We start from the raw sequence: 7692 nt of genomic DNA on the forward strand, positions 1-7692 counted from the left end.
TTATATACTAGTTAATTCACTACCAATAACTTTGGTCACTTTTACCATTTGTTTCATCCTGTTTTTTTTTCCTCAGATTTTTCTCAGAGGATGGATTGTGAAATTGCATAAAAGCAACAGAACTGCTATTAATAACAGTTTTACATAAAAAGGTCTATGAGCAATAACATTCCTGAGTTTAAAACTATGGTTTGTGCTGCAATACGTTTCTTAAAAATCAACAGTCAGCATTTTAAATATGTACGCTGCTGATTTACAGATTCAAAGTGGCAAATGTGTCAGAAAAATGACACAGGGTCTATAAGAGGTTGAATAGAAAGTTGATCAAAAATTGAAAGACAGGAGGAGCTCCATCAGCATAATCTGATTACTAATGTCAGATTTTTATTTTCCACACAGTTTTTGTTTTTGCTTTACCTTCATTTTCACTTCAGATCACTATAGGTAATCAAATATTTCAATATGTAATCAAACAGCAAATTATTCTAATGAGTAAATATTTATTTTTCTTTTTGATTTTACACAGTGGCTTTTATTCTATTTTTATTGATAAAACTATTTATTGATTTGTTCATTTTATTGTAAAATATTTTCTTTTCATAGTTACAGTAGAAATACAGTCATTGTGTTCATCTCGCAGCCGTCTCTATGTCTGACTTTACCAACCAATCATCAGGTGGAACAACATCCACCTCTGTTATCTTTACTTTCATTTAGGAACCGGTTTTGTGGAACCAACAACAAGCAGAAACGTTGGCAGAGTGAAGCTAAAGAAATGGCTGCTTGAGCTGATATTTCCAACTCAGGTCAGTATAACTTTTATAAAACTGTTAATTTTGATCCTGTTTAAAATTTTATTTTTATGAAATGTAATTTTAGTGGCTGAATATGTTGAATTCAGAGACTTTGGCTTTCAAGTTGGACAAAATGGCTCCCTATGTTTTTATTGTTATTTTTGTACTGTTTGCTTTTTTGTATTAATGTTAACAATAATTAGTTTATTATTTCAATGTTCCAAATCGTATATACGACAGAAAGTAATATACGAGTTAGAAAGCATTGCCTAAGCAAAGTAGGTGTTTCTAAACCTCATGCAAATAATGGCTTATCCTCTCCTAACAGCACAAAGTCGCCCTGCTACAGAGATGAGAACTGTGCTGATAGGAGGAAGTGTCATTGCTTTTAAATTGTTTTGTATTTGTTTTAAACTTGTGCATATGTATTAATTAATTTTACTTTTGTGTAACAAGGTTGTTGTGTATTGCAGACTTCTGCCCAGGTCCCTCTTGAAACTGAGATCTAGATCTCAACAAGGTTCACCTGGTTAAACAAAGGGAATAAAAAAAACTGTAAATGCATCTCAAGGAAGAACATCAGAATAAATACAAATTGAAAATGACAGCAATCCCATTTGTCACAACAATGTCCTAAGAAATAAAATAGCTTTTTGTTGGTTCTTACTTTGGGCTATCTGAATCTCTTTCTAGATGGTAGGAGCTCAAATTTACTGTGATTTATTATGATTAATGTCTCTTACGTTTTTTCTCCCTCCTATTAAAAATGTTTGCTATATCAGGTAATTTGGTGCCAATAGTTTTGTTGGGTGTTTCTGTTTCTTGTTTCATCCTGTTTTTGACATCTTTTGATTGTATAACATTAAACTGTAAAAAAACATGACAGAGAAAGCAGCTGCTGTCAAGTTTGCAAGTTAACAGCCCTGAGTCTAAAACTCTGATTTATGTGGTAAAAAATATTCTAATGAATCAGCAGTGAATATTTTAAATGGATTAACTCCAAGACTCAAAAAATTAAGCCGTAAACTGATGTGTGTGAAAAATAACACAGACAGTGAGAGTTTGAATGTAAAGCTGATGAACAGCTTCGTTTCAGGAGCAGATAAAACAGCATAACTTCATGACAAATGATAGTTATTGTTTTCTACATAAAGAGTATTTGCTACTTTGGTCACTTCAGTTTTCAAATTACTATGTAGAGCTTCAGCATTTAATTAGACAGAGCAAAATCTACTAATGAGTAATTGTTTTCCTGTTTTGATTTTCCTACTTGAATTAATAAATGGCTTTTTTTATTAATAAAATAAAGCCATTTATTTATTTAAATTTCAGTTTTATTGTGATATAATTACTTTGGGTCGTCAGAGTAGAAATGCAGTGATTCTAGTCCTCCAGCAGATGGCGATCTCTGACCATGTTTGACTTTATCAACCAACCATCAAGTAGGTTGGGCGAGGGGGGGGGATTGAGGAAGGGTGGGAATGTTGTTGTGGGAGATGGGGAGAAATGGTAGGTAGGGGACAGGGAGAAGAGGGGTGGGGTAGAGGTGCAATAAACAGCATACTTTGATTCAAAATTGATTAGCGGTTTTTCCCAACCCTGGTCCTCAAGGCAAACTGACCTACATGTTTTCAGATGTTTGCACTTCAGCAAAACCCTGTTAATCAGCCATCAATTCAAATCATGTGAGCTGAATTAGGGGAATGTTTAAAAATGCAAGGCAGTGTGCCTGACAACCAGCGTCGAAAAACACTGGATTAGACGATGGCAATTCAACAATTATAATTTGACCACAAAACAACTTCGATCCAATGACATCTCTTCAACATTGGTTACTTGGCTAAAACTGGATAATTGTTTGATGGTTGATCCAGCGTCAATTGTCGACCTCAACCAAAATCAACCATTCTGTCTATAATTCAAAGTTGAATTACCATTGTGTGCTATCCGGGTATATCCTGACAACTGAAAAGAAAAAAATCATATTCCTTTCTGATACATGAACATCTTAGAAATGTTAATCATATTATCTTCCATATTTAAAGTTTTCAACATTCTCATGTGGATATCATCCTGTTTTCTGTTAATGAGCTCAATATTTGTAAGGGTTTATTTTGTCTTATTAAACTAACATTGGAGAGAAAATAGTTCTCTCCAATAGAATAGTTGATCTGCATACTAGAGAAAATATATTGCAACTGTTTATTTTTTTATGATTGGTGATGTAAAAGTATTATTTTTCATATAATGTATAATCTGCTACATGTTGCACTTTCCTTTTACGTTTTGTACTTAACATTAGATTTTCATTTATAATTCTTGAATATGTATTTTTTAAAAATAACCTTATCTGAATGCGATATTGAAAGCTTGAAAATTTTATTTAGTTTATTCAAGCCCTGTGTTTGATCATTAAAGGGTTCAATTGTTTGGAATGATGACCTGATTCTGGGATTAGCTTTAGAGCTCAGATTATTCAGTTTGCTGGTAATCAGAGTGAGTTTTCCCAACTTAAGATTTTTTTCAGGTTTTAATTTTTAAGCATTAATTTCCTGATTGAAAATCACTCCTTATTAATCAAAAATACTATAAGTATGTAAAGAACAGATCTGACATCAGGAATCAAGCTCTTAAAAACTGAAATTAAAGTTTCTAATTGTTTGAGAAACAACAAAGGGAAGTTCAAAGTTCAGTTCAAAGGGAACTGAGTTACATTCACTGTAAATTATAAACTAATACAGGTGCAGTAAACATCCTGAACATCATTGGCTAAACTGAACTAACAGCTCAAATCCCTCTTGAGTAATTTCATAGTAATAAAGCATTCTACATGTGAAGACCAAAAATGTCAAAACTTTAAATCACTATGTAATACTTCTCCATTTAATTAGATAGTGAAAATTCTTCTGAGTAAATGTTAATTTTCCTTTTTTATTTGACACAATGGGTTTATTCTGTTAAAAAAAAAAAACTATTTGTTTATTGATTTCTGAAGTTTCAGTTTCATTGTACAATATTTTTTATGTATTATAATATAGAATTTTCAGTTTAATTTTGCCGTATTTTATTTTTGTTGTCAACTGCTGTTGTGTTAAATATGCTATACAAAAAAAATGCGACATTGACAATTGAGGTTAGGGTTAGTCTACTGTTACAGTAGAAATGTAGCAATTTTAGTCTCCCAGCAGATGGCGATCTCTGACCATGTTTGACTTTATCAATCAGTCATCAAGCACAACATCATCAACCTCTGCTCTCTTTCGTTTAGGAACAGGTTTTGTGGGAACAAACAAGCAGAAACCTCGACAGAGTGACTCTAACAAAATGGCTGCTTCAGCTGATATTTACAACTCAGGTCTGTGACATTTTCATAAAACTTTCCATAAATTTTGTCTATCTTGGAGTATTCTTTTGTAAACTTTCATTTTAGTGGCTGAAAATGTTGATTTCAAAGATTTTGACTTTATGCAATAGATGGAAGTTGGACAAAATGTCTCCCTCTCATTTTGTAGTTGTGTTTTAGGTTTATTTTAAATGTAATTGTGTGTGTTAATGTTATTGATATTTACTTTATTAGAAAAGTGTTTTAATAGGAATATGGGTGATTCTTTTTTTGCGGCAACATTCCATGTCCCCATGTTTTGCTTTCAATAATTTTTTATAAAATGTGCCAAATATTTACAACAAAGTATTTTAATTATATATTTATATATTTGCCATTATTCAAATATAAATGAAATGCCTTTTAAATATTATTTTGTTCTTTACACACCTTTTTGGTGACCAACATGCTCAATTTCATTGTGCCCCCAGTGCAATGTAATAGACTTCCTCATGAAGTTTAAACTATAAAATATATATATTTTTATGTTTTTCTTCAATAAGTTGATTAACTGGACTAAACACTATTTTAATATGCAATTGAATCTGTTGAAACTATTTTTTATTTGATATTTTCTTCATATTATACATGTCCCAGTACTAACTTTCCTCCCCGTTAGGATTTTTCCTTTTTGCCTTAGAAAAGTCTGAAATTCCATAAAAACCATTTAATGTAAGTGACATCAGTTGGTTTTGAAGTAAATTTAACCATGGAAAACAAAGTAAGCTTCAACTGTCACTATCTCTGTACTTTTTCTTATCTTAACCTGTCATTCACGAGAGGACCCAAATTTGGGGACAAAATGTCACGAGAGGACCCAAGAGGACCCAAGTTTGGGTCCTCTTGGGTCCTCTCGTGACATTGTGAATGACAACCTGTGAATGACAGGTTAAATATGTTAAACCTGTATGAGTAAAGCTAAAAGTTTCACCCTGTTAGGACAGATTGTGAAAAATGTTTATTCAGTAGAATTTAAAAAACATTGTATTAGATTTGGTCATTAAAGGTTTGTTATTCTGTTGAAGGTTAACTAGCTAAATGTTGACCACATAAAGAGCTACAGGTAGATTAGTCAGAAAAGTTCCACCCTATGTTCATGAACCAAACAGAGTGGAAATTAGGGTGAAAAGTAATCATTTTAAGTAAAATAAAAAATGTCAGATGATGGAATAGAGTTGCAGAGTAATCTGAGGTATTAACAGATGTCTTTGCCATTTGTCTGTTTTCATTTCACTTGGTACCCCCATTGACTCCTGTGAGGGGAACAATGAGTACCTGTCATGGGAAAATCCACTACAGGGATATCACCTGTTTTTGCCAAATAGAGCCAGGACAAATACTCTGCCTACATTTTGACTTGATAGAGGCAATTCTGCAACCAATGATGAAAATCGTCAGATTTTAGAATCAAAGACATTAATTTTCCACCCTGTTATGGGACAATCCACCATGTTATGTTCTATTCCACACATGTTTTTATTAAATATTGTTACAGAAACATTAAATACTGTGAATTTGTCTGTGCCATGTTGGGAATTGAAGACCAATAAATGCACTTATTGATATAAATTTTTAAAATTACCAATATTTCCAATGCTGACAGTAATAATGAGTAAAAAAAACATTTGTTTCTTTACAATACAGACATAAATGATTCGTAACTACATGATGTGTTACAATTTCAAAAATAAAACATGTTATATAGTAAAAGGGACACACTCTTTTTAAGAAAAAGTCATTATTTTTCTAAATTTACATGTTTAACTATTTGTGGTCTATATGTAAATGTTCATAACAGGGTGGAACACATTCAGAGACAATGGTGAAAAAAAACCCACCTGTAATTATTAATTTATCCAATCCTGAGCTTGCCCATTATTCATTTCTCAGTGTTGTAACACAATATTTAAAACTTAAAATATTAATACTTTTTTTTTTTCAAATGTCCTGAAGCCGAAATGTTGCCACAAAAAAAGAATCACCCAAATACAGTTGACTTAGAAAGGAAATTCAGTGCTGGTATAAACAAAGTAGTTGTTTCTAACTCAGTATCTCTCCTTACAGCACAAAGTCATCCTGCTACAGAGTTGAGGATTGTGTTGATAGGAGGAAGATCAGATGGACGTCTCAGTGGTAAAAGTTCAGCTGGAAACTTCATCCTGGGTCAAAATGTTTTCAACACCAGCAGAAGAACAGCTCAGAGTGAAGCGAGGCAGCAGGAAGTGTTCTGCAGACGAGTCACAGTGGTTGATACTCCAGGATGGTGGTGGAATTATTCTAGAGAAGACACCCCAAAACTGGATCAGATAGAAATCCAGAACAGTGTCCATCTGTGTCCCCCAGGACCTCATGTCTTTCTTCTGGTCATTCCTGTCAGTTTATATTTCTCTCAGCGAGTCAAAGCTTCACTAAAGCAACACTTGGAGCTTTTAAATGCAGATGTTTTCAGTCACACCATCGTTCTGTTCACTTCAGTCGATCCATGTAGTGATGAAACTGTAGAATCTAAAATCAGAAGAAGTCCAGTCCTGCAGTGGATTCTTCAACAATGTGGAAACAGAAAACATTTTCTCAACATCAGTAACAGAGAAGATAGAAATCAAGTCAAGAAGCTTTTAGAGAAAATTGAGACTCTGATTACAAACAATGTATTCAGACACTGTTCTGTTGACAGAAGTCAAGGAGAAACTCTGAGAAGAGAAATGAGAGATTTGACTGAAAGAGCCTCAAAAAGGTTTGATCAAGTCCAGAAACAAAGAAACAAACTGAAGCTACAGATTGAAGGTAGGTTGGGAGTTACTTTATTTGTAATAATCTGCAATATTTCTTATTCTGTTTGTGGGTAATTGCATCAGGTCAACTAGAGTTTGACAGCTAAAACTTTGTGTTTGAGTATCATTTAAAGAAATGAAACATCAAATATTGTGTATTATCCATAAAGTATAGTGAAGTTGTTCATGGCTTCCCACATTGAAAAAGGAGGACTAGAGACTTCTGGATTTCACTCACTCAATTTTATTTGCACCGGTAAGAGGTGAAAAAACTACAAAATGCATATAAAACTATCAAACATACATTTTAGAGATAGTTTGAAATTAATAATTTATCTTGGTTATCATTTCATCATTAACTTTAGACTTAGACATTCACAATTTTAAACAAAATGAATTATTTATTTTTATTATGAAATTTGTTTTTCTATCATGGCATAATTTTTGCATTAATTGAATTTTAGATATACATTCAATGGAACCCAACTATAAATCCCAGCAATGCAAATTGTTCCTTCAATAAATTTTACATTTCTTACAAAAAGAAAAGCCAGACTACATTTTCAGTGAAAGGCTTACCAGTAATCCTTATTAAGTCTAAGTCCTTTTCCCATGAATTTGATCAGTCTGCCTTTGAAATGCTGCTTTGGGGACTTTAGCAGCTCTTTTGGATTCCTTATAGTATCTGAGTTCAGTGTGTTGCTGATTGGACCAGATTTCTTCCATCTGCTGAGAAGTGCTGCAG

General features: G+C 32.8%; 1 long non-coding RNA gene across 1 annotated transcript in view; it reads left to right on the top strand.

The window, feature by feature from the left end:
- LOC103131953 (uncharacterized) overlaps nucleotides 1-6870 on the top strand; it is an 8051-nt gene extending 1181 nt beyond the window's left edge. The window contains exons 2-4 of the long non-coding RNA XR_475464.2: nucleotides 718-806; nucleotides 4063-4149; nucleotides 6241-6870. This is a non-coding gene — a long non-coding RNA (uncharacterized LOC103131953). The remainder of the gene's footprint in view (nucleotides 1-717; nucleotides 807-4062; nucleotides 4150-6240) is intronic.
- Nucleotides 6871-7692: the final 822 nt, after the last annotated feature.

This window comes from Poecilia formosa, unplaced genomic scaffold, assembly GCF_000485575.1.
Source record: "Poecilia formosa unplaced genomic scaffold, Poecilia_formosa-5.1.2 Scaffold881, whole genome shotgun sequence".
NCBI lineage: Eukaryota > Metazoa > Chordata > Actinopteri > Cyprinodontiformes > Poeciliidae > Poecilia > Poecilia formosa.